This window comes from Pseudophryne corroboree, chromosome 4 (genome assembly GCF_028390025.1).
Source record: "Pseudophryne corroboree isolate aPseCor3 chromosome 4, aPseCor3.hap2, whole genome shotgun sequence".
Lineage (NCBI taxonomy): Eukaryota > Metazoa > Chordata > Amphibia > Anura > Myobatrachidae > Pseudophryne > Pseudophryne corroboree.
In genome coordinates this window covers 910,669,964-910,688,047 of record NC_086447.1, presented here as the reverse complement: position 1 = coordinate 910,688,047, position 18,084 = coordinate 910,669,964, and positions in this window count along the sequence as shown.

Sequence of the window (18,084 nt, the reverse complement as noted above, 5' to 3'; positions counted from 1 at the left end):
AGTATCATTACAATAATCTGGGCCCCCTATAGTGTCATTATAATAATCTGTGTTTATTGTGAAATTATATTAATTTGTGCCCCCTATAGTGTCATTATAATAATCTGTGCCCCCTAAAGTGTCATTATAATAATGTGGCTTCTATAGTGTCATAATAATCTGTGCCTCACTGTAGTATCATTAGAATAATCTGTGCCCCTATAGTGTCATTATAATAATGTGCCCCCTATAGTGTCATTATAATAATCTGTGGCCCTTATGCTGTCATTATAATAATGTGGCCCCTATAGTGTCATTACCGCACATGAGACGTATCTATAAGTTACAAGAACTGGGGCTAGGGAGCTCAATATGCACTTGGGTTAGAAATTGGTTGGATAATAGGGAGCAGCGAGTAGTGGTAAATGGAACTTATTCTAAATGGACTGAAGTACTAAGTGGCGTGCCACAAGGGTCTGTACTTGGACCACTATTGTTCAACATTTTCATAAATTATCTAGAAGTAGGTCTAGAGAGCATGGTGTAAATTTTTGCAGATGATACCAAACTGTGTAAGGTTATAAATTCAGAGGGGGATGCTTAGTCTCTTCAGAATGACTTATTTAAACTAGAAGCATGGGCTGCAAAATGGAGAATGAGTTTCAATATTGACAAGTATAAGGTAATGCACTTTGGTAGCAAGAACAAAAATACTACCTACATACTAAATGGGGAAAAACTAGGGGAATCAGTAGTGGAAAAAGATTTAGGTGTTCACATAGATATCAAACTCAGCAGTAGTAACCAAAGTAGGATTGCAGCAAATAAGGCAAACAAGGCATTAGCATGCATAAACCGGGGAATTGATGCAAGGGATGAGAGTGTTATACTCTCATTGTATAAATCACCGGTGAGGCCACATCTCGAATACTGTGCACAACTATGGGCACCATACTACAAAAAGGATATCCTGGAACTAGAAAAGGTTCAGAGATGGGCGACCAAATTGATTAAGCGGATGGATACGCTAGAATACGAGGAAAGGCTTGTTAATCTAGGCATGTTTACACTGGAAAATAGGAGATTAAGAGGGTACATGATTAACATTTATATAAGGGGACAACACACAGAGCTAGCGGGGGATTTGTTTTTGGTAAGATCAACACAGAGGGCACGTGGACATTCGCTTAGATTAGAGGAGAGGAGATTTCGCACACAGAGACGTAAAGGTTTCTTCACTGTAAGGACAATACGAATTTGGAATTCCCTGCCTGAGAGAGTAGTAATGGCGAACTCGGTCATTACTTTCAAGAATGTGCCAGATAAATTCCTAATAGATAAGGATATACAGGGTTATGGTGGGTAGATCACGCACTGTACTTAAAAAGAAAAAAAGAGGAATAAACAAAAAGGCCAACATTCACAACAGATAAAATTGTCCTAAAAATAATTCAGCGTAGGAGACCACTAATAGGATGAACTCGATGGACAAATTGTCTTTTTTCAACCTCAGAATCTATCTACGTAGTGTCATGATAATAATCTGTGACCCCTACAGTGTCATGATAATAATATGTGCCCCACTGTAGTGTCATGATAATAATATGTGCCCAGTGCTTAAAGTGGTCCTAGAGAGGAGGTGGTGGTGGTGGTGGAGGACCCCCGCCCCCCCTCGGCGCCCATGCAATAAAAGTATTGTGCCCAAAAAAAGGGGCGTGGTCTCAAAACGAAAGGGGCATGGTCACACAATAGTAATAATGCCCACAGTACTAGCACCCCTAATACACATAATGCCCACAGTAGTAGCACCCCGTAATACACAATACCCACAGCAGTAGCATCCCTTTTACAATGACCACAGTAGTAGTGCTCCTTATGCAATGTCTACTGTACTGGTAGTGCCCCTTATGTAGAGGCCATAGTAGTGGTGCCCCTTATGCAATGCCCCCAGTAGTAGTGCCCCTTATGTCCCCAGGAGTGATGCCCCTTATGAAGTGCCCCCTTTACAATGCCCTCATTAGTAGTGCCCCCATTAATAATGCCCTTAATGGTAATGCCCCTGTGTAGTATTGCCCCCAGTAGTAATGTTGCCTGTAGTAATGCGCCCAGTCGTTTAGCCCTCTGTAGTTTAGCCCCAGTAGTAATGCCCCTGCAGTTATGACCCCAGTAGTTTACCCCCACTTTAGTTTAGCCTCCCAGTGGTAATGCCCCCAGTAGTTTAGCCCCCCATTAGTAATGCCCTCAGTAGTTTAGTCCCATGTAGTTTGCCCCAAGTAGGAATGCCCCCAGTAGTTTAGCCCCTGTAGTTATGCCCCCTGTAGTTTGCCCCCTTGTAGTTATGCCCCCAGTAGTAATGTGCCCCTGTAGTTATGCCCCCAGTAGTAATGCCCTCTGTAGTTTGCCCCCTTGTAGTTTAGCCCCCCTGTAGTTTAGTCCCTATATAGTAGTGCCCCCAGTAGTGTGCCCCCAGTAGTAATGCGCTCCTATAGTTTGCCCCCAGTAGTTTACCCCTTGTAGCTTGCCCCCAGTAGACGTGCCTTAAAAAAAAACAAAAAAAAAACATACTAACCAAGCCCCGCTCCCGCGTCCGGCCGCTGTGATCTCCTGGCGTCGGGCTCCCAGCACTATGAGAGAGACTTCATGACGTCTCTCTCATAGCGCACACTAGAGCCGAAAGCAGGAGCTCAGTAGTGAGGAGAGCTGGGCGCCGTTGGTAACAGCGGGCGCCCGGCATCTCCCTGTGGCGCTTGCACACATTGGGTGAGGTGAGCCGGAGCTGACGGAACACAGTTCCGCCCTGTTCCGGCTCACTTTAACCCCTGTATGTTACCCAGAAAATGGTGTTGAGGCTAGGTCCTCCTGATAACAGGCTATTAACACCCCAGCACTGGAGCCTGTGCCCTGATTCAAGGTGTATAACACCCCCAACACCATAATCTGTACCCCACTGTAGTGTAATGAAAATAATCTGTACTCTGTGCCCCATTGTAGTGTAATGATAATAATCTGTGCCCCATTGTAAATAATCTGTACTCTGTGCCCCATTGTAGTGTAATGATAATAATCTGTGCCCCATTGTAGATTATTATCATTACACTACACCCATTGTAGTGTAATGATAATAATCTGTGCCCCACTGTAGTGTAATGATAATAATCTGTGCCCCACCGTAGTGTAATGATAATAATCTGTGCCCCACTGTAGTGTAATGATAATAATATGTGCCCCACTGTAGTGTAATGATAATAATCTGTGCCCCACCGTAGTGTAATGATAATAATCTGTGCCCCATTGTAGTGTAATGATAATAATCTGTGCCCCACTGTAGTGTAATGATAATAATCTGTGCCCCACTGTAGTGTAATGATAATAATCTGTGCCCCACTGTAGTGTAATGATAATAATCTGTGCCCCACCGTAGTGTAATGATAATAATCTGTGCCCCATTGTAGTGTAATGATAATAATCTGTGCCCCACTGTAGTGTAATGATAATAATCTGTGCCCCATTGTAGTGTAATGATAATAATCTGTGCCCCACCGTAGTGTAATGATAATAATCTGTGCCCCACTGTAGTGTAATGATAATAATCTGTGCCCCACTGTAGTGTAATGATAATAATCTGTGCCCCACTGTAGTGTAATGATAATAATCTGTGCCCCACTGTAGTGTAATGATAATAATCTGTGCCCCACTGTAGTGTAATGATAATAATCTGTGCCCCACTGTAGTGTAATGATAATAATCTGTGCCCCACCATAGTGTAATGATAATAATCTGTGCCCCCTAGTTTAATGATAATGCAGTCTTCAATGATAGCCAATCTTAAAGGCCGTACACACAGGGAGATTTCTCCCAGAGATGTGTGCTGAGCGATCTAGCACAGAACGCGCTCAGCACACATCTCTCCCCCCGCTCAGCACACAGCGCGATGTGTGCTGAGCGAGGGGGGGACGGGGGGAACGCTCATTTTACTCAGCGGTGAAGTGAGCGATGTAACTAGATTGTTCCTGCATGCCGGCCCCCTTTAGAACATTCAACACAGATTGTGATGGCAGATAAAAACCACTTGGCCCAACAAGCCTGCCCATGTAACCCTTACACACTAGGGTTCATTTTTGTTGGTAGCCAGTTAGCCTACCAGTATATTTTTGGATTGTGGGAGTAAACCGGAGTACCCGGAGGAAACCCACACAGTTAGGGCCATGGTAGGAATTGAACCCATGACCTCAGTACTGGGAGGCAGTAATTCTAACCATTACACCATTCGTACTGCCATAGTGTGTGTGTGTGTGTGTGTGTGTGTGTGTGTGTGTGTGTGTGTGTGTGTGTGTGTGTGTGTGTGTGTGTGTGTGTGTGTCATTTGGCGGCAGCTCCTCGGTCCTGTAGTCTGGAGGGGGCGGAGCGTCTGATGTGACTGACAGGCTGAAACCCCAAGCACAGGAGAGGGAAAAGGTGGCCACCACACTGCCTGTATGCTCCATGTCACTGACTGCAGATATCTGACAGGCAGCGAGGTTCTTCTGATATGCCTCCAACCCCCCCTTCCCCCGACACTGCACTCTCAGACTGCAGTCAGTGACAGCCAGGAACACACCAGCAGTGCGCCCACACCCTTCCTCTCCTCAGGCCAGCCTGTTACAGAGCTCAGCAGACACCCTCCTCAGTGTGGCGCCTTACTCACCCGTGTAACTGGAGGGCCGGCCCTAGTTTATGTTCGGGTGGGCCCGTACATCTCTACTAGATGTCGCTTTATTGGCACCAAATGGCTAAGAGACATTTGCTCTTACATAGTGGAGCTCCTAGGTTACACATACCTCCCAACTTTAGAAAGTTGGGAGGAGGAACACAGGCACGCACCCGAAATTAGGGGGAATGGCCTCACGGGTAGGAGGGGGCCACGATCGTGGGCTACGCCCCATTTTCACCACTGTGGGGGCATGCCCAGCACTCATTGAGCAGCTGGCATGCCCACTGTTCCTCTCTCCCAGGGAACAGGCAGCTGAATTCTGAGCAGTGAATGAGAGGGTCTCCCGACTGCATGGCTGACAATGGGGTGTGTGAAATTATTTTTGCGTCACAATAAACACAGAAGTGAGCACTGACAGCGCTGGCAATCCTGGAAGATTTCCGGGCTAACTACTGACCGATTCACCAGGGACAGCCGTGCAGCGTGCACGGCGCCCGGGAATCAGCATACTCCATTATGGAGTTTAGCCAGCCCCCCTTACTCCGGGGGGTGGGCTGAGCTGTAATATGGCTTATGCTGACTCCTGGGCGCCGCAAGGCAGCCGGGAATCAGCGCTGGGGCTGGCGATCCCCGCGGGCGATCGTCAGGCGATTACCTTGCCCGGCCCCATCCCCCCCCCCCCCCCCCCCCTGCACCATTTTTAAATTGAAAACTTGCCACTGAAGGGGTTAACAGAGTGGAAAAACTGAGGCGGCGTTATCATAATGCATTATAAGCAACATAATTTGCACATGCAAATTAGTTTTGCCCATAATGCATTCTGATTGCTAATGATGTAATAGTTGCACTCCTATTATGCGTAAATGACATATAGGAATCAAAAAATACTTATTAGCATATAGTAAGTATTATATATCTACACACACACACACACACACACACACACACACACAAAGATCAATAAAAAAACAAGAGTTATGGTAGACTTACTATGGTTAACTCTGTTTCTCCGAAGTCCACAGTATCTACATTGGGTAGTAGGTGGCTTGAGAGGATCGGGCACCAAATGGTTAAACTTTTGGGCTCCCAGCATGCATCAGTCCAGCCTCCCTATGACCCCGCCTCCTGGCCCAGGGAATTCAGTTTGTTATAAAGCCCAAGGTTGGAGTAGGATTAGATCGAGAAGGAAGACCTATTCAGGCGAGAACACACATACTTCCATACCAGAAGTAAGGAAGGGATTAGTAAGTGTAGAGATTCTCAAATCAAGTGTGTCAGGGTGGCTTCCCTGTGGATACTGTGGACTTCGGAGAAACAGAGTTAACCATGGTAAGTCTACCATAACTCTTGTTTTCTCCTTCAGGGTCCACAGTAGATCTACAGGATTTACATTGGGATGTCCCAAAGCAGCAATTAAGGGAGGGGATGCTCCCAATTAGACAGGAGAATCCTACGCCCAAACACAGCATCCTGAGAGGCAAAGGTATCATAGCCATAATGTCTAATAAATGTATTTATGGATGACCATGTGGCTGCCTTACAGAGTTGCTCAGCTGAGGCACTACAGTGGCCTGCACATGAAGGACGTACTGAACGGGTAGATCGGCTTGAGAGTATGCTTCTGTGATAGTCATCCGAAGCCATCTAGCTAATATTTCCTTAATGCATGAACTACGTCCAATGATGCATCTCCCACAGAGAGATCCGGCAATTGGAAGGCCAAAACTACTATTTCTTCATTAACATGTAAATTTGAGACCACCTTAGGAAGATATCCAGATTTGGTTAGGAGAACTGCTTTGTTTGGATGGAATACCAGAAATGGGGGAAGACACGACAGTGCCCTAAATCCGATACTCTTCTAGCTGAATCAATTGCCAGTAGAAAGAGAACTTTAGCTGTCAACCATTTGAGGTCCACCCGATGAAAGGTTTCAAATGGGGCATCTTGAAGCACTCTGAGAACCAGTCCTAGGTCCCAAGGAGCTGTTGGAGGTACACACGGAGGCTGAATGTGACAAGGTGCGAACATCTTGTAGATTTGCAATTTTTCTTTTGAACCAAATGGTTAATGCTGACACTTGCACCTTCAGGGAAGTTATTCGGAGACCTCGGCCCATTCTCAGCTTGAAGGAAAGCTAGAATTCTTGAAACTCTGAAGGACCTTGGATCATATTTTCTGGCAGAGCACCACTGAGAATAAGCATGCCATATTCAATAATAGATGCGAGCTGAAGATGGCTTCTTTGCTTTAAGCATTGTTTGAATTACTGCCTGTGAAAGGCCCTTTGCTTTCAATATGGATATTTCAACTGCCATGCCGTCAAAGACAGTCGATCCAAGTGTTCGTAGAGACAGGGACCCCAAATCAGTAGATCTGATCATTGAGGCAGTAGGACTGGAGCGTCCACGGATAGCCTCTGCAGATCCGTGTACCAATTTCGTCTGGGCCACACCGGACCTATTAATATCACGGCGCCCCCTTCCTGTGTGAATTTTCAAATCACCCTGGGCAACAGGGAGATTGGTGGGAAGACATATGCCAGATGAAATTTCCATCCCACTGACAGGGCATCCACGAAGATTGCTTCGGGATCCTTTGTTCTTCACCTGTACGCTGGTACCTTGTTGTTCTGATGTGAAGCCATAAGGTCCACTTCTGGCAGACCCCATTTGTTTACCAGAATCTGAAAGACTTCTGGGTGCAAGGCCCATTCGCATGCATAAATGTCGTGCCTGCTGAGAAAGTCTACTTCCCAATTTAGACCTCCGTGTATGAATACTAGCGTATACAGACGCACCGCAAATAATATAGCAATATTTGTACACTGTCATTCATTTGCATTAGACTCTTATTCAACTACGCAATACCACAGAGGTAGGTAGGAAATCAGTGCTGTATCACTTGCCTCCGGAGAGCGGGATACAGGAAGACTAGAACCCGGCTTCCTAAACTCGATAAAACCGCAAAAAAAAAGGTATCATTAAGAGAAGCTCCAATGAACACAGCCGCATATCGACTCCTTTCAGTGTACTAAGTTTCATCGCATCTCAGACGGAAGCAGGAAACTACAGTTGATGGCGGGAAACTCGGAGGAAACTGGCCATGAACTGGGGGGAGGGGCGACCTGGTGAAGGCCTTTACTCCCCACTACTGACATCCACCTCAGGGTTCTGCGGCCTACAAATTTAGCCCCGGAGCCTGTGATCCCTGAGGTCTAGCACTGGTGCACCCGAGGTGGAGTCTCAAACCGCAAGCGGAACCCAACGCCTTACCTTGTCCCCATGTGCCTGGCCGCAGCCTGGAATAGTCAACGTGGACCTGCTAGTACATCCAGCTGGTGCCCGCTGTAATACTAGTGTTTACACGAGGGTAACTGTTGTTGCGACACTGGCAACTTGGTTAATGCGTATAAGACGCATATTAAAGTCACTAAAAAAACGAAAAACAAAAAAACTTTTAAAAAACAAAAGCTTGTGGCTGAAAACAGCCAAACCGTTTGTACAGTGGTCCAGCTCCTGCCACACCAAACAAAAAACTGAATTCCCTGGGCCAGGATGCAGGGTTATAGGGAGGCTGGAGCAATGCATGCTGGGAGCCCAAAAGTTTAACCGTTTGGTGCCCGGTCCTCTGACACCACCTACTACCCAATGTAAATTCTGTAGATCTACTGTGGACCCTGAAGTAGAAAATAAGAGTTATGGTAAAACTTACTTTTGTTAACTCTTCTTTGAGGTTCATAGGATCCATGGGGTTACCCTGGGGGATTCCAGGACAGGCACCGAACAGCAAAGCTCTTACAAGCTCCCAGGATGCACTGGACCCCTTCTCCCCCGCCCACAGCTCGGGCTCATTAGTTTTAGTTAACCAGCCCAAAGCAGGAGCTGGAGAGGAGAGAAGAATGGTGCACACAGAAAACACACTCTCACATTCAAGGAATGGGAAACTGGTGACCGAGACGAGTAAGTCATTGAAGCTAGGTGGGTCAGGGTGGGTGCCCTGTGGATCCTATGGACCTCGAAAAAAGAGTTAAAAAAAAGGTACGTTTTACCATAACTTTTATTTTCTTCTTCACAGTCCATAGTCTCCACAGGGTTAACTTTGGGGATGTCCCAAAGCAGTTGTAATGGGGAGTGAATGCTCATATGCTGAAAGGAGGACAATGTGGCCAAAGGTTGCATCCTGAGAAGAAGATGTATTAAAGTCATAGAACATAAGAAACGTGTGTGCAGAAGACCACGTAGTGGCCTTGCATTGTTGTTCAGCAGATGTACCACAGCGGGCTGCCCACAAAGGTACCACAGAGTGAGTAGAGTGAGCAGAGACTGTAACCGGTACTGGAAGATCAGCTTTCGTGTAGGCCTGTGAGGATGGTTAAGTGGAGCTAGAGAGCCAAAGTTTGTTTTTTAGCAGGCCAGCCACGTTTGTGGAAACCATAGAGAACGAACAAGGAGTCTGTTTTCCTGATGTAACTGGTAAGCTCCATGTAGGACATTAGAGCGCAGACCACATCAAAGCTTCCTCAGGTGAAAGGCCAGGTGTATGGAAGGCCATTACCACAATTTCATCGTTGATATGGAACTTGGATACCACCTTGGGGCAGCATCCCTGGTTAGTCCAGAGGACAGCCCTGTTGTGATGAAAAATAAAAAAGGGGGGCCGGGGTGATAGTAGCCCCAAGTCTTAGGCTCTGCGGGCTTAGGCGATGGCCATGAGGAAGAGTCTTCGCGGTCAACCATTTGAGGTCAACAGAATCCCACGGTTCAAAGGGAGGCTGTTGCAAGGCCCGAAGAACCAAGGCTAAATCCCAAAGAGCCACAGGAGGTACAAATGGAGGATGAATCTGGAATACTCCCTGAAGGAAGGTACGTACATCTGGCAAGGGAGCAAGTCTTTTCTGGAACCAGACGGACAGAGCTGAGACCTGAACCTTAAGAGAAGCAAGGCGGAGGCCTATGTAAAGGCCAGCTTGCAGAAATGGTAGGAGTCAAAATGTCCGAAACACCAGAGGATAATAGTGTTGATGAGCACACCACTGTGTAAGAGTGCCATACACGGTAATCGATGCGAGCTGATGCCTGTTTCCGAGCACTGAGCATAGTTTTAATAACCAAACTGGATAAAACTTTATCCCTTTGGATGGATCAAAAGCCACGCTGTCAAAGACAAGCGAGCTATGTCCAAGTGTAGACAGGGACCTTGTGACAAGAGGTCTGGTCGAAGAGGAAGTGGGAAGATGGAGACACTGGAGATCTGTGAATCAATGGCATCTGGGCCATGCCGGAGCTACGTTGATGATCGTGGCGCCTTCCTCTTTGAATTTGCGTAGCACTCTGGGAAGGAGAGATACTGGAGAAAAGAGAGATCTGCCAGATGAAAGTATCATGGGACTGTTAGGGCGTCCATGAAGGTTGTGTCCGGATCCCTCATCCTGGACCCGTACATAGGTACCTTGTGGTTGTGCCTGGAAGCCATAAGGTCCACTTCTGGAAGACCCTATTTATTCACCAGAAGCTGAAAGACGTCTGGGTGTAGAGATAACTCTCCGATTGAGTGTGGGTTGAGGAGATCCATTGGGTTTCTGAAACAAAAAGTGTGTGGAATAGAACCGTTGGCCTTGTTGAGACAGGAATAGTCATGCCTGATTGCAGTAAGGAGTGAATAACCACCTTCAGTGCCTTGGCTTTGCCAAGGTTTGCTGGTGGACTGGTAGGAAAGTAATGTCTGAGAGGATGCTTCAGAAAGGAGAGAGCATACCCGTGGGAGACCACTTCTTGAACCCAGGCATCCGTTGTGGTCTGACGCCAAGCATGGGGGAACTGAAGAAGTAATTCTCCCACCCTGTGGTCCCCCAGTCAGGCTGGGGGTTTATTCTCTGGATTGGTAGTTTGGAGCCTAGTTGCCCAGGCCTGTTTGGGTTTGGGCTTAGAAGCCTTTGTGGGATGTGACAGTCTAGGGAAGGTCTGACCTCTGGCCTTGCCCTGAGAGTGAAAGGACCAAAAGGATGAAGTCCGAGGCCACGTAGAGGAGGCTGAGGGTAGACAAGACATTTTAGAGGCTGCCAGGTTAGTGACAATCCTGACCAATTGTGGTCCAAAAAGAAATTCATCTGTATATGGCAGTGCTTCCAGGGCTTTCTTAGAGTCAGCGTCCGCCTTCCAGGAGCAAAGCCAAACAATGCGTTGGCCTACTACAGAAGCAGCTAATGCCTTAGATGACAGAAGGGCCGTATCCAGAGCTGTCTCGACAAAGTGAAAGGCAGCATCCCTGATGTTAGCAATAAATGACAGTTGTTCCTTGGTAGCCTCTGAAGGGAAACTGTTTTCAAGGACATCAGTCCAGTTTTCAATAGCTATAGCCATCCAGGCCGTTTCAGGTCTGGACGTGGCGCTTGTAAGTTTACAAAGAGACTTGTGTCTGTCTATTAGGGATGTCCTTGAGGGAGGATGCTGTCAGAATAGGTAAAGCAGAACTGTTTATCAAGTGTGTCACATGAGAATCAACAGTAGAGGCATTTTCCCAATTTTGTACAATCAGTAGCAGGTAACGGATAAAAGCAGATGAGCCTTTTAGGGACATTACATTTTTGCTATGAGTTTCCCATGCCTCGCTCATAGCTATGGCGGCCAATCCTGGAATCGGAGGGATCCTGGGATTTTGGCCAAAAATTGCCCGGGATTCAATCCTGGGATTGGCGCTTCCAATCTTGGGGATTTCGGGATTGGAAGCTCCCTTTGTTTTTTCAATGCCGGGCAGCACTGAGTGTCCTCCGGAGAATTGGCCAACCTACTCATAGAATCTGAGAAGTGGTCTGAGTGTGGAAATTCAGCTACTACCACTTTCTGGCATTTACACAAAGGATCTTTTGCCTTTGGTGACGGTTCAGCATTTTCTACTTGGAGAGAATTTAACTGCTCTAACCAAAGCAGCCACATAAAATTTGCACCTCTTCCTCCCCAGAGGGGTAGTCAGAATCAGATAGGTCTGCATGATCTGCCATAGCAGAAGATTCCTCAGAATCTGATAGTGGCTGTCAAAGTCGAAAAATATCGTGATTCACAATGCCTTGTACTAACCCCAATGCACATGCCCGCTGCTCGTGCACCCACTCCCCCGTGCGTACGCATCCCCTCAGGTTGCGTAAGGGACGCTCCGACGTCTCCTGCGCATGGAGATGTGTATTTACGGCGGAGTTTGTGAGCGTCTAGCGAGCGACTCGGATCGCAAAATATTTAACCTAAATAGTGTGTTTTATAGATAGTATTTCCCTTAACAATGTCAGAAAGTATGTTTAGTGTAAACGGTTCTTGGACAGAGAAATTCCTCTTTGCATGATATGAAGGGTCAGACAAAGGTAGAACGGTGATGTCTAGTATCCAGCTGTAGAGTATTTTAAATGTAACATTTCGGTGTTGTTTAGGAAGAGATTGTTCGCTCCTGCGTATAGTTATGTTTAAAAGTAGTTTCTAGACATTTACTGTATTTACTGTTCATTATCCATGCGGCGGGAATCCTGAGGATACCTCCCACCTGAGCAGTTGGAAATAGACACAGCCCACCTGTTCGAACCCACCTATGACCTTTTGTTATAATGCAGAGACACATTCCTGTGTCCAATGAACAATGAGATTGTAGGGACCATTGTATCGTACTGTATGCTGTGTATATAAAGGCCACCATTGCTGGACCAGCACTCACTCTCTCTACAAAAGTTTTCACACTGAAGGCTGAGGGCTGGTCCAGGACGCGCTTGCGAATCATTCACATGTGTGTAAGTTTCTCTGTAGCCATTTTGTTATTCCTTGTGTACGCCATTCGTTCTCATTTTGTTACCCTTTAAGTGTTTGCCATTTTATTCTCTTTGTGTTTATTCTGTTTGCTATCGTTCGCTATTGTTCACATTTATTTCTTGTTATTCTGTTTAGATATTGATGTTAGGTCTGTAGTGTATAAGCTGTAACTGTTTTTCCCCTTTTTATACTAAAGTATCTTAGACGAAGGTGTTGGAACCTTACCAGGTCTTCTGTGTTTCACCAGTTATTGTATAGGGTTTCTGAGCGTCTCAATCGCTCAAACAGCTTTCATATTATCAAGGTCAATAAGCGTTACATTGTGGTAATATTACAGTACTAAGGTTTACATTATAAGCATACCCTTACAGTGTGTTGTTAAACAAGGTTACAGTGTGTCATTCAGTGAGCGTCAGCGCCGCTCGTGTCTCACTCTCACGGCACAGCGTCTGCCACGCCAACAGTGTAGCAGTACGGTACTCGGACCGCCTATAGCGTGCTCGATACCAAGCGTAAGCCCGTGAGCGTACGTGCCGCTCGTGCGTCGCGCCCACGGCTTAGCGTCTGCTACGCTAAGTGCGTACCCTTACGGTACTCCGTGCGCCAATTGCGTACTTGGTCCATAATAACTATATAGCTTATGTTCAAAGGTAAATATTTGACTTTATCATGGCGTAGACTGTGATGATGGCACAGTATGCTTAGAGGCAGTAGGTGTAGGCATTGGGACCTGGCCCAGTAAAATATTATGAAATGCAGCTGATGAGGCTGCTAATCTGGGCACACTTAGAAAAAAATCCCCATCCAGGGTGGAGGGACAGGCGGGGCTGGAATAGGCTGATAAATAGGTTGTAATTGCGGAGGCAGAGCCGGGCGGGGGGGCGGCGGCACAGACGGAGCTTTAATATGGTCAGCAAGTTTAGCCAGCATGTGTGAAAATGAAGCCCAAGGAGGCTCTTGTGCTGGCACTAGGGGAGCTACCTGGCCTGGGGGTGGAAAACAAGAGGCACACTAGTCATCTTGTAATAAATCCTGGAGGTGGTGACCCCGCTGAACAGGTCCATGACCCTAGGGTATGGGCCCCAGTATGTTTAGCTGCCTAGCCATTGTTAGACATAACTGCAAGGATAGTATACACACAATATGGTAATGTGCAGTGTGTAACTGTTAGGATCTCCTGCTCTGTGCTGCCACGTCGCCATGGCAACCGGGAGGCAAGTGTTAGCGAAGTAACCTGAGCGCAGCTGCTACTCCTGTCCGGGTTTTTACTGTGTAGTGGTTACAGGCTCTGTGCACGGCAGGGAATCCGGCGCTGGTTTTGTGCTCACAGTCTGTGAGGTCTGAGTGGGGCGTGGACAGCACCTGCTATATAAACCATCCTCTCAGGCTAGGCAAATGCTGCTGAATCTTTGTTTGTTAGTCAGTTCCAGAGAGTTAGCTAGTACTGTGTGACTTTGTATTTACTTGTTGCTTACTGCGAATAGGCCTTGGGATTCGGTACTTCATTCTGCCAATCCGGACCTAGCAGTAAGACTGGAGTCAGTTGTTTGACCTGCTGGGGTTCTTTTGCTATTCTGTGAACCCAGCAGGTTTGCGGCTGTACTCTCAGACCTGCTTGCTTAATCCTCCCTCACTGTGCAGGGCGTCCAGGTGTCAGTTTAGTGGCAGTAAGCTGAACCTGTGCCCTGCAAGTGGGGGTTAGGATTGTGGATACTCTCCTTGTGTCTATATTTCTATCTCTGACCAAGGAGTTTATTCCCACACCCGTTGGTAACCCTTTGGTTTTTTTTTCTGTTGCTCTTAGCAACATCATTTCAGGTGCTCCACATGTTAAATCACTACACCTCGCTTCATTGTCCGCTCTATTCCATCTGAGCATTCCTGACACTAGGGAGACACCCAATTCCTGAGCCTTTGGGCTTCTCCGTTCACTTTGTGTTTATTAGTTATTCCATCACCTCCTGTGTATGTTATGTTATACTGTCTGTGAGTTCGTTTGCTTCGCTCCCCTCTCTGTTCATACACCGGTATACTCCTGTTAGCACTGGTGTGCGTAACAGTAACGGAGTATAGTATTTGACAATGAGCCTGCACAAAAACAATAAATTGCAATGTGGGCAGTTGTAAACCCTGTACACAACAGTATCTAAGGGTTACTGAAGACAGAAGAAAGGTAAAGTTATATACATGTTGTGTCAGAAGAAACAGACAGCAGAACTAGCATAAGTCACATACAATGCAGAAAATAGGATTTTTTCTCTCGTAGTCCGTAGAGGATGCTGGGGTTCACATTAGTACCATGGGGTATATATGGGTCCACCTGGAGCCACTGGCACTTTAAGAGTTTAACAGTGTGGGCTGGCTCCTCCCTCTATGCCCCTCCTACCAGACCCAGTCTAGAAACTGTGCCCGAGGAGACTACATACTTCGAGAGAAGGAAATACACAGATAGTGGCGAGATTCATACCAGTTCACACAAACAAGGCAAACCCAGCAAACAAGCCGGAAAACTCAGCAACAGCTGAAAAATATTACTGAACCAAGTAATAACACAGTACTTAACTAAGAACAAAACAGTACTGACCAAGTAACCACAGCAGGAAAACGAAGTGCTGGGTGGGCGCCCAGCATCCTCTACGGACTACGAGAAAAGGATTTACCGGTAGGTAATTAAAATCCTATTTTCTATTACGTCCTAGAGGATGCTGGGGTCCACATTAGTACCATGGGGATGTACCAAAGCACCCAGAACGGGAAGGAAAGTGCGGAGGCTCCTGCAGAACTGATTGGCATCTGAGGAGCTAAAGTTTAGTAAAAGTATCGAACTTGTAGAACTCAGCAAATGTGTTCGACCCTGACCAAGTAACCGCTCGGCAAAGTTGTAAAGCCGAGACACCCCGGGCAGCCGCCCAGGAAGAATCCACCTTACGAGTAGAATGGGCCTTAACATATTTCGGACACAGCAATCCTGCCGTAGAATAAGCATGCTGGATTGTGAACCGGATCCAGCGAGAAATCGTCTGCTTAGAAGCAGGACACCCAATTTTCTTGGGATCATACAGGACAAACAGAGAGTCCGATTTTCTGTGACAAGCAGTCCTCTTCACATAGATCTTCAAAGCCCTCACAACATCCAAGGCCTTTGAAGTAATCGAGGCGTCAGTAGCCACTGGCACCACAATAGGTTGGTTGATATGAAAAGCCGACACAACCTTTGGAAGGAACTGTTGACGCGTCCTGAGTTCCGCCCTATCTTCATGGAAGACCAAATAGGGACTTTTACAGGACAAAGCCCCCAATTCAGACACATCGTGCAGAAGCCAAGGCCAACAAAGTGACAGACTTCCACGTGAGAAACTTGACCTCAGCCTCCTGTAAAGGCTCAGACCAATCCAATTGCAGGAAATGCAACACCACGTCAAGGTCCCAGAGAGCCGGCGGCGCTGCAAAGGGAGGCTGGATGTGCAGAACCCCTTTCAAAAAGGTCTGAACCTCAGGGAGGGCAGCCAATTGTTTCTGGAAGAAAATGGATAACGCAGAAATTTGGACCGTTAGTGACCCCAATCTAAGGCCCATATCCACACCTGCTTGCAGGAACAGGAGAAACCATCCAAGTTGAAACTCCACTGCAGGAAACTTCTTGGATACACACCAAGACACATATTTTCTTCAAATTTGATGGTAATGTTTAGACGTTACTCCCTTCCTAGCCTGTATCAAGGTAGGAATAACCGCGCTCGGAATACCCGTCCGAGCTAAGATCTGACGCTCAACCGCCATGCCGTCAAACGTAGCCATGGTAAGTCTTGATAAGCGAACGGCCCCTGTTGTAGAAGATCCTCCCGAAGAGGTAGAGGCCTTGGATCTTCCAGTAGTAGATCCATCAGATCCGTGTACCAAGCCCTCCTTGGCCAGTCTGGAGCAATGAGGATTGCCTAAACCCTTATTCTTTTTACAAGCTGTAGAACTCTTGGAATGAGGGGAAGTGGAGGGAACACATACACTGACTGGAACACCCATGGTGTCACCAGTGCGTCCACCGCCACTGCTTGTGGGTCTCTCAACCTGGAACAGTACCTCCGCAGCTTCTTGTTGAGGCGGGAGGCCATCATGTCTACGTGAGGTACACCCCACCAACCGGTTACCTCCTCGAACACCTCCGGGTGGAGGCCCCACTCTCCTGGATGGAGATCGTGTCTGCTGAGGAAGTCTGCTGCCCAGTTGTCTACTCCCGGAAGGAAGATTGCTGACATCGCCACTGCGCGCCTTTCCGCCCAGAGGAGGGTTCTTGCCACCTCTGACATTGCAGCTCTGCTCTTCGTTCCGCCTTTTTGGTTTATGTAGACCACCATGGTCACGTTGTCCGACTGCACCTGAACAGCCTGACCCTGCAGAAGGTGTGCTGCTTGAAGAAGACCGTTGTACACGACTCTTAGCTCCAGGATGTTTATAGGAAGAAGGGATTCCTGACTTGACCACCTTCCTTGGAAGGTTTCCCCTTGAGTGACTGCTCCCCAACCTCTGAGACTTGCATCCGTGGTTAGAGTGAGCCAGTCCTGAACCCCGAACCTGCGGCCCTCCAGAAGGTGTGGCAGTTGTAGCCACCAGAGGAGTGAAAATAAGAATTTACTCACCGGTAATTCTATTTCTCGTAGTCCGTAGTGGATGCTGGGAACTCCGTAAGGACCATGGGGAATAGCGGGCTCCGAAGGAGGCTGGGCACTCTAGAAAGATTTAGGACTACCTGGTGTGCACTGGCTCCTCCCACTATGACCCTCCTCCAAGCCTCAGTTAGGACACTGTGCCCGGACGAGCTGACATAATAAGGAAGGATTTAGAATCCCGGGTAAGACTCTTACCAGCCACACCAATCACACCGTACAACTCGTGATACTATATCCAGTTTGACAGTATGAAAACAACTGAGCCTCTCAACAGATGGCTCAACAATAACCCTTTAGTTAACAATAACTATTTACAAGTATTGCAGACAATCCGCACTTGGGATGGGCGCCCAGCATCCACTACGGACTACGAGAAATAGAATTACCGGTGAGTAAATTCTTATTTTCTCTGACGTCCTAGTGGATGCTGGGAACTCCGTAAGGACCATGGGGATTATACCAAAGCTCCCAAACGGGCGGGAGAGTGCGGATGACTCTGCAGCACCGAATGAGAGAACTCCAGGTCCTCCTCAGCCAGGGTATCAAATTTGTAGAATTTTGCAAACGTGTTTGCCCCTGACCAAGTAGCTGCTCGGCAAAGTTGTAAAGCCGAGACCCCTCGGGCAGCCGCCCAAGATGAGCCCACCTTCCTTGTGGAATGGGCATTTACAGATTTTGGCTGTGGCAGTCCTGCCACAGAATGTGCAAGCTGAATTGTACTACAAATCCAGCGAGCAATAGACTGCTTAGAAGCAGGAGCACCCAGCTTGTTGGGTGCATACAGGATAAACAGCGAGTCAGATTTTCTGACTCCAGCCGTCCTGGAAACATATATTTTCAGGGCCCTGACAACGTCTAGCAACTTGGAGTCCTCCAAATCCCTAGTAGCCGCAGGCACCACAATAGGCTGGTTCAGGTGAAACGCTGACACCACCTTAGGGAGAAATTGGGGACGAGTCCT